Below are 17,961 nucleotides of genomic sequence, written 5' to 3' on the forward strand. Positions count from 1 at the left end.
TAGATACCTGGTAAGTACTAAGGATGTAGAGTTATGCTATGGTGGATCAGAAATCAAGCTACAAGGCTATGTGGATTCAGATTTGGCAGGAGACATCGATAGCAGAAGAAGCACTACGGGTTATGTCTTTACTCTAGGTAGTGCTGCAGTTAGTTGGGTGTCTTAGTTACAGAAGATAGTATCTATCAGTATGACAGAAGCAGAATATATTGCGGCTACAGAAGCATGCAAGGAGATGGTGTGGATGCAAGGTTTCATGGAAGAGTTGGGTAAGAAGCAAGCAGATTGTAAGATGTACAGTGACAGTCAGAGTGCAATACACTTAGCTAAGAATTCAGCCTTTCATTCAAGGATCAAGCATATTGTCATCAGATAAGGTCATGTAGACGTGGATGAAGTGAAACACAAATATCAGCTTGATCCAAAACTTCTCCAGCTCGCAGGAAGTTTTTAATGGTTGACGTTCAATCCCCACCTTGTGGTCCACTTAAGCCTTGGACCTACCTCATTTTTTGGTTCATATATTAAAATGATCTGAGAAAATCGTTGAACGGCGTGGATAAAACACTTATATCACATTGGGCCCCAGAAAGCCCTGCCCAGACAGATTACTGTTCGAGCAGGGGTAGGATGCAATCCGCGTTCCTTTTAATATGGAAGTTGATGTATGCGGATTAGATACTAACAGGTTGAGTTGTGAGTCGGCTACTAAAGTTAGGTCATAAGTTTTGTGGGCCCCACTATGATGTATGTGTTGTATCCACACTGTCCATCCATTTCGAGAAATCATTTTAGGGCATGAGTCAAAGAATGAGGCAGATAAAAATCTATAGTGGACCCCACCACAGAAAATAGTGGGGAGAGTGATTCCCACCGTTGAAACTATCCCAAGGCCCACCATAATGTTTATTTGAAATCCAACCTGTTCAAAAGTTAAAAAAGATATGAAATAAGAGAAAACACAAATATCAATTTGATCTAAAACTTTTGTGGCCTTTAGAAGTTTTTAATGGTGGGCGTCACTATCCCCACTATTTTCTGTGTTGGGTCCACTGGAGCTTTGGATTTAACTCATTCTTTGCATATTGCCCTAAATTGATCTCTCCAAATGGATGGAAGGTGTGGATATAAAACATACATCATGGTGGGGCCCATGAAACTTGGTGACGTCACTTTAGTAGGGAGTCTAGCTACTCAACCTGTCAATATTTAATCTGCACTCCAAGTGGATAGAAACACCGTGAACTGAACTTCTTTCATTGAGAAATTCTCGGGGTGGTCAGGGTTGCACTATATTTAGGTAAGGGCCAACCATAGTTTTTGTGAGAAATCTACCCTGTCCATCGGTTCTTAGAGATCATTTTATGACATAGGGCTAAAAAAGAGCCAGATCTAAGACTCAAGTGGGCCGCACTAAAGGAAAAGGTGGGTAGGGAAATTCCTACCATTGAAACCTCCCTGTGTCGAAAGTGATGTTTCAATTGCATCCATACCGTTCATAGCAATATTCCTACTAAGATGAACTGAAAACACAAATATTATCTAGATTTAAAACTTTTATGGCCCCCAAAATATTTCAACTGTGGATGTTCAATCCTCACATTTTCGGCCCATTTGAGTCTTGGATTCGTCTCATTTTTGGCCTCATCTTAAAATGATATGGAAAAACAAATGCGCAGGGTGAATTCTAAAAAAAAAAAAAAACCCCCACAATAAGCCCCACCTTATACGTTTCTAGCGCAAGGTTTTTTTTGCAGAAAATAAGAGTGAGAGAGATAGAGGTGGAGGGGTATTTTAATAACCCTTTGCACCAGTTTTGTTTCTCCAATTTACCTATGAAATCTTTTCATTTATTTAAAATTTTTACCATCCGTAGAATAACGTGCTGCCAATACTTGACCGCATGGAAGGTATAATACATTAGAGCCCGTAATACCATTTCCCATCGCAAGATTCTAACATGATTTGAGCAATAAATGCCATGGACAATAAACGTGACAAAAGCCAAAAGTTTCATTTTCTTATAAAAGAATAACGTTGACTAGACAGCGATGAGATCCAAAGTTAGAATTTAGGATGTTTGCATTATTGTCGAAAATTGACTAGGGCTCACGGGATGAACTGTCGGTAGGAAAATCGCACGGAATCAAATACCCTCAGTTTTACATATTTTGTGCATCTTTCATTTCTATTTTTGGGTATTGGACTGGATGTCCGACCTAACAATGGTACGAAAGATGACAAGTCAATGAATGATGTTGGACCACAGTACAAGTGGCCTGGCATAATAATTAAGACGTCTCCAGTCCTCATCACACATCTAACTATTTCAATCATTATTCAACTACCATTCACGTGGGTTTCTACAACAATACGTGGAATTTTATAAAAGAATTCCATAAAATTTGATTTTATAAAAAATGTCCTTGTTCATTTTGAATTTTTAAAACTCCCACTTGCTCTGTGTAAGCATGATGAAAATGCCCTTGGTCTTAAAGGCCGAAGTGAATTGCCTCTCCCACCCGGACACACAGTCCAAGCAGGGCTCTATGTAGCCCACTGATATGTATGGATTTTATCTATGCTGCCAATCCATTTTTTGGGATCATTTCAGGATATGAGCCAAAAAATGAGGAACATGGAAAGCCTGTGAACTGCATGATAGAGATTGAACCCTTGCAATTAAAAGTTTCTCAGAAGTCATAGTAGTTTTAATGAAGACTAAATTTCTATTGATCTTGGAACCCTCACTATTAAAAAGAAAAAACAAAAAAGGACAACATTCTAGTTTTCCCTTCATACATATGTCCATGTGACCTTATAAACTGGTTGGCTGGCAAATAAACATTATAGTAAGCCCTATGAAGGTTTCAACAATGGATCACTGAAGGTTTCAACAATCACTACAAGAAAAATAGGCATTATCGGCGGCCAAAACCGCCCCTAAAAGTTCAAAAACTCCGGTATAGGAATACCGGCGGTTGGCGGCTGCCACGCTCTATCGTTTAGCGGCGTTCGTCAATTTTTACCGGCGTCTTGGCGACCGCCGCTAAAAATAGCCTTTGCCGGCGCTTATTATCATTACCAGCGACTCTGCTGACTGCCGGTAAAAACTATAGAAGCACCGGTTGAAACTATAAAAGCGCAAGTAAAAATGGCGTAAAGCGCCGCCAAAATGTATGAAACGCCGGTAAAACATGGGAAACACAGGTAAATTTTACATCAAACGCCAGTAAAAACCGTAACAAATGCTAATGAGAGATTAAAAACGCTGGTAAAATCTGTTTAAAACGCCAGTAAATCATTTAAAATGTAAAAGAAAAAATAATAGAAATAATTAAAAATTCTGCTGGACTGAATCTTCTAAATCAAATGACCTTTATAGGCTTAAATTAGCATTCAAACACAACCTGTATATCATTTACAACCAGCCTCATTTACAGGGGGCTTGAAAATGAAAGGTTACATAATGGACAGAAAATTTACAGATTGAGACACAAGGAAAAAAAAAAATCAACATACTTAAGCAATGTTGGAGGCGAGACTTCTCAAATGCACCCCAAGAACCAGAACTCATGCCATATAGAGGACCTTTGTCAACACCACTCTGTCATGCATAGAGGTCAGGTAATAAAACAGTATGTACACTCATAATCTGAGCTACGCTATCTAAAATTAAATTTTCAGTCATAAATATTTCTTGCAAAAACAACCATACAGAATGAAGTCCATATCCATCACCATATGAAGCAGCAAAGCCCCCCTCTGTTACCAATGCTCCACCTTCAGTTACCAATGCAAAGCCAAAAGTTTACAAAACAAAATAAAATAACCAAAAAACAAATTTGATATAAAATAAAAGGAACCAATAAATACCTGCAACTAGCAGATGGAGGAGAATAGCTATGGAATTTTTTTTTATAAATATGTGGACAGATTTTTCTTCCCTTTTTCTTCAGGGATAAAATTGCATCATAAGCATCATAGCATGCAACTCAATATGAGCCTTTTTACAGAAGCATTAACTAGCATGCAACTCAATATGGATGGACCTGAATCAGCACAAGGAAAGCCATATAGTGGCTTGTACCTGATGAGCAGCTTTGATCATGCATCCATGTAAGCATTGTGGACCCCTGAGCCTACACTCTAAATAGTTACTTCCACTTTAAATAAGCATCTTACAACCAAAGATAAATACATAATACAAGTCAAACATTATGGAAACCCTTCGTTATATTGAAGCAATGAAGATTGGTAAAGAAAAAAAATAATAATAATAATAAGCCAAAGGTGTGGGGCCCTTGCTTTTGGTGATCCTTACATGGAATGGACTTGCTTGATTTTTAGACCGTGGCATCAAGAAGTGGGGAACCACCTAATGGAAAGCTTGGATATTGTACGCCTTCTATCCAGGCCTGTGTTGGATTGTAAGAGAGCTGGGTTGCACAAGCTCGAGGCTTTCCAACCTCAATGCATCTGTGTAAGCATTCGATATAAGGATAATTAGTGGTTGAAGTCCATTTCTTGGCTCAAGCAATTATGGACAAGCCAACAACACATGATTGTATATTTAGATGATCTGAAACATCCCTCTGATGGATCCTTGTGTATCTAGACAGCTTGAAAATTACTTTGGCAATTGCATTTTTATCATCGAAATGGTATCCCTCAAACAGGGCTAAAAGCAAAAATGGTTAAAGTTCATCAAATCTATAAGGTGTAAAAACACACAACGATGAAAGAAAAGTTTAAATGGTCAGACCAGCTCTACTTTTATCCAAAGGGTCATCAATGGTATAGTCTTCAACCATACATCCATGTGTGCCCATTCATCGATAGAGAAAGATGGTCCCACAAGCGAGATCCACACAGAACGTTCTTTATTGAGGTAATTCATCCAACAGTTGGTATGCAAAATGTACAACATGTATTATACATTGTTCTGTCTGAAGGATTATAGAGTACTATTTCAATTTTCAGTTTGTACAAGTGAGCCCATTGGTCAGTGACCGAAAATGTCACTAGCAAGATTTGGTATAACAGACAAATTACCAACAAACAAAAAAGACAAAAAGGACAATAGAAATTTGGACCATGCACGTGTGCCAATTCTACACGTGAATGACTATAGATGCAGGTCCAAGAGTAGCATTCCTTCAGATAAAGTTGTCTAACACCCCTAGTGAAGTACTTGTTGCGCAGCACGCCAACAACGCAATGAGCCTACATCCAATCTCAGGTTTCACCCACAGACGATAAACAGGAAGAAATATAAACTAGAAATAGATCAAAGCATTCAAAACAAACCACAAGACAAAATATATGTGGAAAAACCCCAAACTAGGGTAACAAGCCACGGATGCAAACTTCCACTATGAAGAACGAAGATTACAAAGCAATATACAAACCTCTCCCTTGGAAGCACATAGAAAACCCTTTGCCCACACCTTAGAATAATTTTTCCCTGCTTTTTCTCTTTATAAAAAACCCTAGGAACCCTTGTTTATAGTTTAGGAAACTCCCATTTTTCTGCATCCCAGTTGCGAAAGGACTTGCGACACGAAATCCGCGCAAAATCGCGGAATGAATCTGCGTAACCTCGATCAATGGTGAGTGTCATTATCAGTGCAGCCTCCTTTGTTGCGGCCCACTAGCATTGTGGATCTACCTCATTTTTAGGATAATACCTTAAAATGATCTGAGAAAATCTTTTAACGGCGTGGATAAAACACTTACATCACGGTGGGCCCCACAAAGCGCTACCCGGACGGATTACTGTCTGGGCTAGGGTAGGACACAATTTGCGTCCTATTTAAAGTCGTAATGGGCTCCAACGCTAGCTAGACGGGGATTAGCTATAGACAGGTTATGTCACCAAGTTTTGTGGGGCCCACCATGATGTATGTGTTATATCCATACTGTCCACTCACTTGGAGATATCAATTTAAGGCATGAGACAAAGAATGAGTCAATCCAAAGTAGGAATGGACCCATCACAAAAAATAGTGGATAGAGTGACACCCACCATTAAAATTTTCCAAGGACCACAAAAGTTTTCGATCAAGCTGAAATTTGTGTTTTTCCTTCTTTCATGTATGTCTTCACTAATGAATAGGTTGGATCTCAGATAAACATTATAGTGGACCTTAGGAAGGTTTCAACGGTGGGTGCAAGGCTTTTGCGGAAAATACACGAGAGAGAGGTGGAGGGGTATTTTAATAACCGGTTGCAACGGTTTTGTTTCTCCAGTCTTCCTATAAAATCTCCTCATTTGTTTAAAATTTTTACCATATGACGAATAACGTGCCGCCAACACTTGACTTTGTGGAAGGTAAGGTGCGGTCAAGCGCATAGTACCTTTTCCCTTTCATGATTATGAGCTCAGTTTAATGAAAGCTGATTGACTGGTGTATTCAGACGCAGATTTCCTGTGAAAGGCTTTCACAGGAAGTTCTTGCGTTGGGATGACATGTGGGGCCCATAGTGATGTTTGTGAGAAATCCACACCTTCCATCTGTTGTTGGAGCTCATTTTAGTACATTTAACAAAAACTAGGTGTATCCAAAACATAAGTAGGCCAAGCGAGAGGGAAAATCTGGAAAAGAGTTTTCTACCATTGAAACGTTACTGGAATCTACCTTGATATTTGTATGCCATCCAAACCATTTAGAAGGTCATTCCCACTCGGATGAAGTGAAAACACTAAAAAATACGCCTGATATGAAACTTTCTTGCCATTCGAATGTTTCAAACGGTGGTCATTGAATCTACATTGTTTCCTATTGTATGGCCCACTTGAGTTTTGGATACTCCTCATTTTTTGTTGCAACTTCTAAAATGACCTCCCAAATTAGATGGACGGTGTGGATTCATCATAAACATCACGGTGGGACCCACCTAGCATCCCAGCGCAGGAACTTCCTGCGAAAGGCTTCGGCAGGAAATCCAAGTCCAGTGTACCCTCGGTAGAGTGTTTACGTCACTAAGTCATCTGGGACCCACTAAGATGTATGTGTTATATTAAGCTGTCTATCCACTTTGTTAGACTATTTGAAGAGATGGACAAAAACTAAGCAGATCAAAAGCTCAAGTGGACCACACCACATAAAGAAGTGAGGATTGAATGCCTTCCATCCAAAACTTATTAAGTTGTAAAAGTTTTGCATCTGTGTGACCTTATGAACAGGTGGGATAAAATAAACAATATAGTGGGCCCTGGGAAGGTTTCAAAGGCAGATGTTAGGGCTTGAGATATGTTGTTTTTGTTCTTCGATTCATTGCAGTTTTCTTGATTTTGTATTGTTTTAGGGCTTGAGATCTGTTTCAGTGGTTCCAAAGGCGTTTCACTTCGTTTCTATGGATATTTTTTCCCTTTTTCATTGAGATTTGCTAGATCTAGAGATAGAGTCTGCATTTCGGAAGATTAAAATGAGAAAATGGTTTTTCTTTGTGGAATGAAATGGATCATGTTTGTTATTTTCATTATGGGACCTCTGAATATCTTAGGATACATTTGATCCATTGATATAAATGGAAAATATTGATTGGTTATTGGTTTAGTGTTGTTGCCAATTTTCACTATTGTAAGCCTACTTGAGCAGCTGGAACAAATCTACTAAACGGAAGCCTTAGAAGCTCCCTAACTTGCCCACTCCCCACTCATTGGGTGGGCCGACATTTGTAAGAAGACAACAGGTGGTTTAAACCAGTCCTACCAACACCCTGATTGGATGTGCACAGCGGGACTAACCTGTTTTTAGCTCCAGCTGATACTTATGGTAGGGCCTGCCTTATGCATAGCTCAGATCTATGCGATATATGTATGATATGTAGGCATGTGAGCTGGGTTACACATGAAGTTCACATGCATTTGGTTGTAGGTGATCATTCCGCTTTTATGCACTCATGTAAACCCAAGGATTTAAATCAGAATTTCTGAGTGCAACTTACCTGGGAACTGAAACCCGTATGACTTGCCTGTATGGGTTTTTCTGTCTTGTCAGTCTTGTACTGATCGGTGACTCAATTTATTGTGGACTGAAACCCATATAACTCAGATGATACCAAGTCATTCCGGACAATATTTAAAACCCTGGTATCGATACACTACTAAACCTTTTTGCATTACTGTATTACTATATGCATATCACAGATATTTGGTTGCGAAGGTTGCGGTGCCTACCATATTGTGTCCTTATGTGTGTAGGCTCAATCAGATGGGTTTGTGAAAGAACGGGCAATGCTTTAGGCGCCTGGTATTTCAGTTTTAGGAAGCTGACAAGTCTAAGTCTTTTATCTGATTTCTAAATGCTTTGTGCAATTCAATGCCTTCAGGTTCTTGCACAGGACAACCAGCGTGAAATTGTGGAATTCTGCATTAAGGCTTGGTTCTTCACAGCACATGGATTTGGGCTACTAGACTGAATCCCATGGAGGGGAATTCTCATACCTTCATGCCATGATGAGTGAGTCTTGTTTAATTTATAGTGGTCGTGGAAGTGATAAGTTCTCATATCAGGCCCCATTGACATGCCTTTATACACCATCTAGTTCTTTGTGGATGCATCTCTCCCTCCAGTCCTTAAGCATGGGAAGTTCCTTTTTGCTCAATGAAAAGACTGATGTTTGACTGTTTCTTAAGAAAGGATATTCAACTAATGATAGCGCAGGTTAAAAGAGTTGGGAATCAAATACAAGTTCTCTCACTTCTCCATCCCGATGTTGCTCTTGTTAGAAGGTGGGATTAACCTCTCTCTCTCTCTCTCTCTCTCTCTCTCTCTCTCTCTCTCTCTCTCTCTCTCTCTCGTGTACACAAACTGATAACAAAACACACTCATCATTCTTTCTTTGTAGGCTGCCTTTTGAATGATAGAGACAGAGCAATGTCTATGGGTTTGGAGTTTTGCTGCTGGAGCTCTTAACTGGGCTGAAACCTTTTGACAGGTCTGGCATCTCACCCTTGAGTTTCGTTTAATACATTCACGTTTATGAATTGGCTTCGGTATATATGTTCCAACCCATTTATTATCTTTCATTGCATTTGGTGTTTTCTTTCTTTTTTCTTTTTAAGGCCATTCCATCTTTCCTTATTGCTTTCCTGAGTTAATAATCATATCTTGAGTGCTTAATCCTTTAATCCTCTTTTTTTTTTTTTTTTTTTCTTTTTCTTTTTCTTTTTTCTGTGATGCCAGTGCAGCCTTGCTTTTCATTTGTCTCAACATTTGATTCTCTATTTTTTTTTTTCTATGATGCCAGTACCTGCCTGCTCAGTTTATTATTCAAAAAACTCCCTTTCAAATTCAGGTTACTGAAACCAACCAAGATTCCAAACCCCGCCCTTCTTCAACCTTAGTTGCAGGATCCTTGTAATAGGTGCCGCTCCCGCTTCGAATCATGCTTCAGACTCGTGTTCATGTCCCACTTCCTAGACATTTACACTTGATAACATTTGCGGACAGACGCTTCCCTGCTCTTACATCTGAATCTGTTGTCTCGCTTGCCTCACGCTTCGTGCAACCATATTTCCGCCACGCCACCAGTCTATGAAAAGATACTCTTGCTTGGTCTTGCTTAATTATATTCAGAAAGTTCAAAAAATTGTACTGGATGCATTTATAGAAATCATAATACTCGCAAAGTACAAATGGTTGAAGTTGCCATCAGTGAAAGTCTAACCGGTCTTTGATATGGAGGAATGTTATAAACGTTGATGGTCAATGTTATGTTGAATGTAATTTGAGAATGTGTTCCCAAACTTATATTTGATTCCTTTCCTTGTGTGTGCTTGCATTTCTTGCAGTTTTTGGTACATGGGTCACTTGATTTCACACAATAGTTATCTCTTCTCCTTTTGTTTGTTAAGAGATTCATGTTAAACAAAAGTTGAGCAATTCCTTCATGAATATCCTGTCTCAGTTCAGGAAGACTACAATGCCTTTTATACACTGTCATGATTTGCATCCATATACATATTCTCAATTACCAATATCATGACATGTATTACCTTATAGGTGCATGTTGATGGGAAATGGATGATTGATGAGCTTTTAATTTTCCATTTATATATTTTTCAGATTTTTTGATAATTTAAGAAAATCAGAAAATCTTACAATTTGTGGTACGGTAGCGATTTTGACAACCTTGTGCTATTCGTAAGTGATGGACCACAGTGGAAAAGGCTATGAATTTCACATGGCAACTTTAAGAGAGATGGGAGTTCTTAATTTATGGGATTCTCAAGAGTCGAGAGCTCCTATAATATAAAGAATCAATACTCATTAGGCATGCATACGTTATTATGTAAATTAATGAAAACATCTAGTACATGGGAGTCCAACCAATCAATACTCATCAGCTTCAGTGTGATGTTGGGTGATTTTACAGCGAGCTATATATGGTAGTGTTTGATTGACCTTTTGAAAAAAAAAAAAGGTTGTGTTTGTATGGAAGAAATGTCATGTGTTCAACCCTGCAATACAGGTGGGATCCTACTCTTGGATTATCTAGTCAATCTGATTGTTAGACTATTTTCCTATGTTAGCCGAGTATGCATATGGGTGTCAAGTATTACAAGGATCAGTTCGGCGGATCCTCAAAATGCAAATTCTCAGTAGACGATCACAACAAAGATTGGTAACTACTTACAAACTCATAAGTATGACCATGTTACAAGTATCTGACTTTTGCTTTTTTAGTCATTGAGTTTGGGTCGTTTTCTTCACCTTAACTATCTATGTGTAAGCCTGTGATTGAAGGGTTAGGAACTTGTAATCTGGAAGAATTCCTGGTCATCCTTCATCCATTGCAGGTCCTATCACATCAAGGATTCGTAATGATAAAAATCAGTCCTTGATGTTCAGAATCCTGTCTCATCAAAATCTATAACTCTAAAACCATGATGCTTGCAGCCGATGCTGCTAGCATGCGCATGCCAACTGATCGAGCTTATAAGGTACACTTTTGCGCTTGATTTTATTTAAATAAATTCCAAATGGTGGAGAGCAAGGTTTGAAGACTCCAGGACTTGGACTGACTCATTCAGTCCCGAGTGAAGTTGTGATTCATGTGTCAAGGTGTGGTTCAGAAGAGTTGGCCCAAGTCACTTCTATTTTCAGTTTGACTCCTGGTGTTGAACTGGAGCTGAAACTGAGTTGAGTCGACTTGGACGAGTCACATCCGACTCGGTCGAGTATTGATGCATGGTGGAGAAGGCTGAATTGGAGGATTGAAATTTCGGTAGACGGCAAAAGTTACCATACCACCCACACGATCCTTCCTAGAAAAAGGAAAGTGAGTTGAACATGGACAAGAATGCCTTGAGGCTGAAATGGTAAATATCTAAGGTGAGATAGTCGTGATCGACTCATTAAAAGGAAAATTAAGGTAAGAGTTTGTATGTACCTCATGGTTGGCTTCTTCCAAGGCCCGCATAATGACCTTGGGATTTTGAAGGAGCATTGGAAATGCTACTCATGCCGAGCGATCTAGCATATTCCACTAGAAAACATGGTTGAGATGCGTACATTCTTGTTTTAACTGAGCTTTTCTACTAGCACATCCTGGTGGTCTTGCGTATCCTAATGGAGTTCTGAATATTGTCTGCTGCAGGTTTAAGGAAATGTGGAAGATACCAATGGAAAATGAGCGCAGTCTGAAGGAAATGTGGAAGATACAAATGGAGTTGCACATGCTAAAGGAAATGTGGAAGATACTTGGGGAAAAGGAATGGAAGCATCAAAACCCATTCAAGACACTAACCCTGAGGATTCCTCTAACCATGGTACTTCAAAAAAGAAAAAATCTTTGACTATTCAATTAGTGAAGTGTTTTAGTTAACTTTTAAAAACACATTGCTCAAATCATGTATTAGTCAGTTTGATTTTGTTTTTGATAGTGCATTGCTCTCATAAACACGATTTGGATGTCTTTTAGATTTGTCTGTTTAGGGCAAATGCACATACAATGGTGTTTTAGGGAAGTACAAATTTTTTATGTTTGGAATTTGGATGATATATCTGATTTTGATGTGTAGACTTACCTTCTCAAATAGGTTGGTTGGTTTAGGGTGTTGGAGTAATGGTATATCTAATTTTGGATGTGCGCGTTGATTAGGCAATTAATTTCTATTATTGTTATAAGAAATGCCGACGGCCAAAACCGTCGGTGAATGGCCGTTGGCGATGATTTTTTCGGTTGAAAACGCCAACGGCAAAAAGCTGTCGGGGAAGGTCGCGTTGGCCTATTTTTTGGTAGTGAGGAAATGAATCTTCTTGATCAAGGTCTAAATCTGATGGCAATGGCAAAGGTAAGTTGAAGTACTAGAACTGTGGGATATCTAAACACTTGAAGAAAGATTGTAATAATCTTAAGACAAGAAAAGAAAACTTAAAGGATTCTTCCAAGGAGGCCAACACTGTCGTGTCTGATGAAGGTACTAGTGGGTGAGCAGATAACCATTCTTTCTGATCATGAGGTTGAAGCTGTAAGGAGATGAAAAGAAAGATTTTTGGGTTTTTAAAGACACCTCGCCATTGGGGAGAGCCTTGCTGAGATTTATGGCTAGCTCCTCTTTACTGTTTAAGTCGATTGCCTCGCATCATGCAGGGCAGAATGAGACGGTAGGACTAGGCTCCTTCAAGAGAAACCTCAGTACACGCAGCAAAAATCAAGGGAGGAAAGAGAGGAAGATCAAACGGGGATTCTTCACATCTCAGGGATTCCTGCCCACAGAGGAAGGAGTGACTATAGCCTCTTTGTGGGGAATATCCCCTTCGATTGAACTATTGAAGACTTGAAGAAAATTTTTAGTAGATATGGAAAGTACTTGACGCATTCATCCCCTGTTTTTCATATTCCAAGCAGCTGCAAGGATATGCCTTTGTTCATTTCCTGTATGAACATGAAGCTAGGGCAGCCATGAGAGTCCTGGATGGAAAGATAATATATGGCAGGATTGTTTCTGTTAAGGAAGCAAGACCTAGGTCCATCCCAGCTAGCAAAATCGCTCAAGTTGCAAAGGCTGAGATATTACCGCCTATCCCAAAGGGAAAAATGTATGCAGGTGTGGTTAAGCGTTCTTGTAACACCCCGGTTCCGAAAACCCGAGTACTACTCATTTTCCAAAAACCCGAGTGTTAACCTTTAAGATACCCGAATTTAGCATACATTTTTTTTTTTTTTTTTGTTTTTGTTTTATCAGAGTTAACAATTTTAGTGAAATAAAAACAATTCAAGTATAAGAGGGAGTCCAAATATTCGAGTGGTTACTCGAAAACTTATACAAACCAACGTCTTAACTTATTACAAAACATGACAGTATAAATCTAAACACAAATGAAATTAGGAATAGAAGGTCGCAAGATCGTCTGGCTCCTCCTATTCCACATAATCATCATTAGGCGCATCCTCTGTGTATCCTGCACGCTAGATACGGTTTGATAGCGTTAAAGGCTATCGTAATGAGGTATAACCCCCAAGATTTATCATATCATTAAGATAATTAAGCATACTTACCATAGACATTGTATAACAATTATTACATAATGATTATCATAGCAATCAGATAAGGTTCATCGGATACACATTCATTAAATAAATTTCACAAAGATAATCTTGTATAAATGCATAGATGTATGCACATGCTCACAGACCTGGGGATACACATCCAGCTGGTAAAAAGTAGCCCAAGGAGAACTAGCCACTCGAAAAAGTACACAAAGGTATGTCCAATGAGAATTAGCTACTTGAAAAAGACCATATAATATAGATCGCTCAAGGAGAATTAGTCACCCAGGAAAGTACATAAAGGTACGCTCAAGGAGAACTAACCACTCAGAAAATACCATATAATATAGATCGCCCAAGGAGAATTAGTCACCTGGAAAAGTATACAAAGGTATGCCAAAGGAGAACTATCTACCCGAAAAAGACCATGTAATACAGATCGCCCAAGGAGACTTGGTCACCCGAAAAAGTACACAAAGGTACGTCCAAGGAGAACTAACCACCCAGAAAAGACCATATGCCATGAAAATGCATGATTAGCCCAACCATTATTATTCTAATTTCAAACAATCATTTTAGGAAAGCTCAAAGGTCACTATGGGGGATTTTGTCACCCAGCATGGGCCGACAGCTCCCACCATCCCTGACTCATGAGACTAACAAATATGATGTTTTACGAGTAACATCTTCAACTAGTGGCCAACCGTAGTCCAACAAGTGAAACTTACCATCAAAAGGTTGTATAAAGTAATTCATTAAAGCCAAAAAAGGGCAAGGAGTCAATCAAAGCTATATAAGGCAATCGGTCCATTCAAGGATGCGATAGAAAGGGGTTGTCACCAAAAAGCCATAAAGGCACATATGATCCACAAGATGGTAAGTCCACGACAAGGAAATTTCCATTTAATCTATTTAACAGAAAGGCCACTAGTTTCAAGGACTTCCACAAGCACCATTAAATAACTACAAGTGGCAAAGCAAGTCAAGCACATTATCAAAAGTAATTACACTTGTAAAGTGAAATATTTGAGATATATTGCATGTTCATATTTGAATATAAATCTAACCATCGGTCATTATAAAGAATTACTCAAATAGAGACTAGCATTTATCATCAATTTCACTAAGTATTATTTTAGACAAGAGATAAAATAAACAAGCTATGCTAACTATCAAGATGTAGAAAAGCTTAAAGATTGATCCTCACATTTCAAGAGTTGGTTCGTCTCCTGATGATGTTAAAGTTAATCGTACACGCCCTGGGATCAATATATAACAAAATTAGAATATTTGAGGGGTTAGATTTCAATGTTATTAAACTTGCACGGTTAGGATCGAGGCTTAGGGTTTAGATCATGCAAGTTTAGGGTTTCATCATGTGAATTAAACTTAAGCTTAGGTTTTAGAACTCGAATCCTAATTTTTGTGTAACGAATAAAATAATATACATATTAAAAGTATTGATTGATAATATTAATAATGATAATTCACAGGTTGATATTAATATACCAACAATTCTTAATATTATTTTAGCATAACTAATAGTTTAATAAGAAGTAATGTTAATAATCATATTAACAATGATCATGATAACCCATAATGATTATAATAATAATAATAATAATATTATTATTATTATTTTAAATTATTATTATACTAATACTTTAATAATAACAATAATATAATAATTATTAATAGCATACTACTATTAGGCATGATAGAAGAAATTTGAGATTCGACTCACCTAGTTGTGAAACTCGATCCATGCTTAGCCCAAATCATTCTTGACATAGCGGGTCGACTCACTGAGTCAACTTAGCTTGACTCTCTCTCTCTCTCTCTCTCTCTCTCTCTCTCTCTCTCTCTCTCTCTCTCTCTCTCTCTCTCTCTTCCTTTCTTTTCTTTCTTCCTTTCCCTTTCCTAGATCAAGTCTAACAGGGTTGCTAGACTCAATTCGATTTAACTTAGTGGCTACACCGAGTCATGACTCAATACCCCTTCATCTCTCTTTCACCTCTTTTTTTTTTCCTACTTCCTTTCTTTCTTTCTTTCTTCTTCCTCTCCGTTTCTTTTAGTTCTCTTTTCTTCCTTCTCTCTGGGAGTATGAAGAAGTCTTGATCTAAACCGAAGATTGGAGGGTGACTCAGAGAACAAACTATGTCGAGTCAGCGAGTCCCAACTCGGCGGTGACCCACACCATCTCTGTCCCTCGTCTTCTCTTCAATCTCACCATCTTCTTCATGTTTGTTCTTTCTTCTCCTTTCTTTTCTTTTGCTTGGTTTGCACTGACCAGGCCTTGGCTCAGCCCTGAGTCGAGCGGGTGAGTCAACCCGACTCGGCAGCAATCAAGGCCTCAACCTCCATCTCCTTTGGTTTCTCTTCCTTCCTCTCTCCTGTTTCTTCCTTCTAATTTCACTGCTGGGAATACCCTACAAGAAACCTAGACCGGACCATCCCCGGCCCCGGCTCTCTCTCTCTCTCTCTCTCTCTCTCTCTCTCTCTCTCTCTCTCTCTCTCTCTCTCTCTCTCTCTCTCTCTTCCTTTCTTTTCTTTCTTCCTTTCCCTTTCCTAGATCAAGTCTAACAGGGTTGCTAGACTCAATTCGATTTAACTTAGTGGCTACACCGAGTCATGACTCAATACCCCTTCATCTCTCTTTCACCTCTTTTTTTTTTTTTCCTACTTCCTTTCTTTCTTTCTTTCTTCTTCCTCTCTGTTTCTTTTAGTTCTCTTTTCTTCCTTCTCTCTGGGAGTATGAAGAAGTCTTGATCTAAACCGAAGATTGGAGGGTGACTCAGAGAACAAACTATGTCGAGTCAGCGAGTCCCAACTCGGCGGTGACCCACACCATCTCTGTCCCTCGTCTTCTCTTCAATCTAACCATCTTCTTCATGTTTGTTCTTTCTTCTCCTTTCTTTTCTTTTGCTTGGTTTACACTGACCAGGCCTTGGCTCAGCCCTGAGTCGAGCGGGTGAGTCAACCCGACTCGGCAGCAATAAAGGCCTCAACCTCCATCTCCTTTGGTTTCTCTTCCTTCCTCTCTCCCGTTTCTTCCTTCTAATTTCACCGCTGGGAATACCCTACAAGAAACCTAGACCGGACCAGCCCCGGCCCCGGCTCTCTCTCTCTCTCTCTCTCTCTCTCTCTCTCTCTCTCTCTCTCTCTCTCTCTCTCTCTCTCTTCCTTTCTTTTCTTTCTTCCTTTCCCTTTCCTAGATCAAGTCTAACAAGGTTGCTAGACTCAACTCGATTTAACTTAGTGGCTACACCGAGTCATGACTCAATACCCCTTCATCTCTCTTTCACCTCTTTTTTCTTTTTTTTTTCCTACTTCCTTTCTTTCTTTCTTTCTTCTTCCTCTCCGTTTCTTTTAGTTCTCTTTTCTTCCTTCTCTCTGGGAGTCTGAAGAAGTCCTGATCTAAACCGGAGATTGGAGGGTGACTCAGAGAACAAACTGAGTCGAGTCAGCGAGTCCCAACTCAGCAGTGACCCACACCATCTCTCTCCCTTGTCTTCTCTTCAATCTCACCATCTTCTTCATTTCTGTTCTTTCTTCTCCTTTCTTTTCTTTTGCTTGGTTTGCACTGACCAGGCCTTAGCTCAGCCCTGAGTCGAGCGGGTGAGTCAACCCGACTCGGCAGCAATCAAGGCCTCAACCTCCATCTCCTCTCGTTTCTCTTCCTTCCTCTCTCCCGTTTCTTCCTTCTACTTTCACCGCTGGGAATACCCTGCAAGAAACCTGGACCGGACCAGCCCCGGTGTGGAACGGCAACAGCAGCCCCGGCCCCGGCCCCGGCTCTCGCTCTCTCTCTCTCTCTCTCTCTCTCTCTCTCTCTCTCTCTCTCTCTCTCTCTCTCTCTTCTTTCTTCTTTCTTTCTTTCTCTCTCTCTCTTTCTCTCTCTCTTTTTTTTTTTTTGAATGCTGATATGATCGAATGGGCCACTCAATAAACATATCAGATCTGAAATTGTTGGCCATATGAAGATTCCCCGACATTGCAGCTTGCCGAGGAAGATGATGGAGCTCCAATGGGGTTTTCCAAACGTAAGGCCATCCCATCGATCTGGTTCTTCTGGATGATTCTGATTGATTATAGGAGTCTTGGGAAAGAGGATTTTCGAAGTTTGGAGGAGGTTGGGCTGATAGATTCGAGCTGGGAAGAAAAACGGCAGATTCCTCTCGTCCCTGTAAAAGACGGAAGGAAAAACCATTGCATTCGATCCCTATCTCATTTATATCGTTGCCCTAACTATTTCAGACCGTTGGATGAAAATAATGCACGGTCTATATTCAACCTAGGGTTTCCTACTTTTGCGCTCTCCCTCCTCAAACTGATTCGTTTGTTAGGTTGTACAGCTGGCAGTCCGCTCTTTTGAAATGGAGGGCTGGGATCTCCCTTATCAACGACTGAGATGAGAGAAAACTCTCTCACTCATATTGCCAACGTGGAACTGAA

The 17,961-nt window shown here is 39.6% G+C and overlaps 2 long non-coding RNA genes across 3 annotated transcripts; one reads left to right on the forward strand and one right to left on the reverse strand.

Moving 5' to 3' along the window:
• Positions 1 to 3,345: 3,345 nt before the first annotated feature.
• On the reverse strand, positions 3,346 to 4,549 carry LOC131220648 (uncharacterized). Its single transcript, XR_009158753.1, has 3 exons — positions 4,091 to 4,549; positions 3,719 to 3,953; positions 3,346 to 3,607 (listed from the first exon to the last, which is right to left on the reverse strand). It is a non-coding gene; the product is annotated as an uncharacterized LOC131220648 (long non-coding RNA).
• Positions 4,550 to 7,980: 3,431 nt separating this feature from the next.
• LOC131221745 (uncharacterized) lies at positions 7,981 to 12,033 on the forward strand. 2 transcript variants are annotated; one of them, XR_009159563.1, is made up of 4 exons: positions 7,981 to 8,468; positions 8,645 to 8,740; positions 8,857 to 8,946; positions 11,611 to 12,033. It is a non-coding gene; the product is annotated as an uncharacterized LOC131221745 (long non-coding RNA). The 2 variants fall into 2 exon arrangements; XR_009159562.1 differs by lacking the exon at positions 11,611 to 12,033 and adding an exon at positions 9,307 to 9,780 and having other exon boundaries at positions 7,983 to 8,468.
• Positions 12,034 to 17,961: the final 5,928 nt, after the last annotated feature.

The sequence above is a fragment of the Magnolia sinica genome, chromosome 12 (genome assembly GCF_029962835.1).
Source record: "Magnolia sinica isolate HGM2019 chromosome 12, MsV1, whole genome shotgun sequence".
In the NCBI taxonomy this organism is placed as follows: Eukaryota; Viridiplantae; Streptophyta; class Magnoliopsida; order Magnoliales; family Magnoliaceae; genus Magnolia; species Magnolia sinica.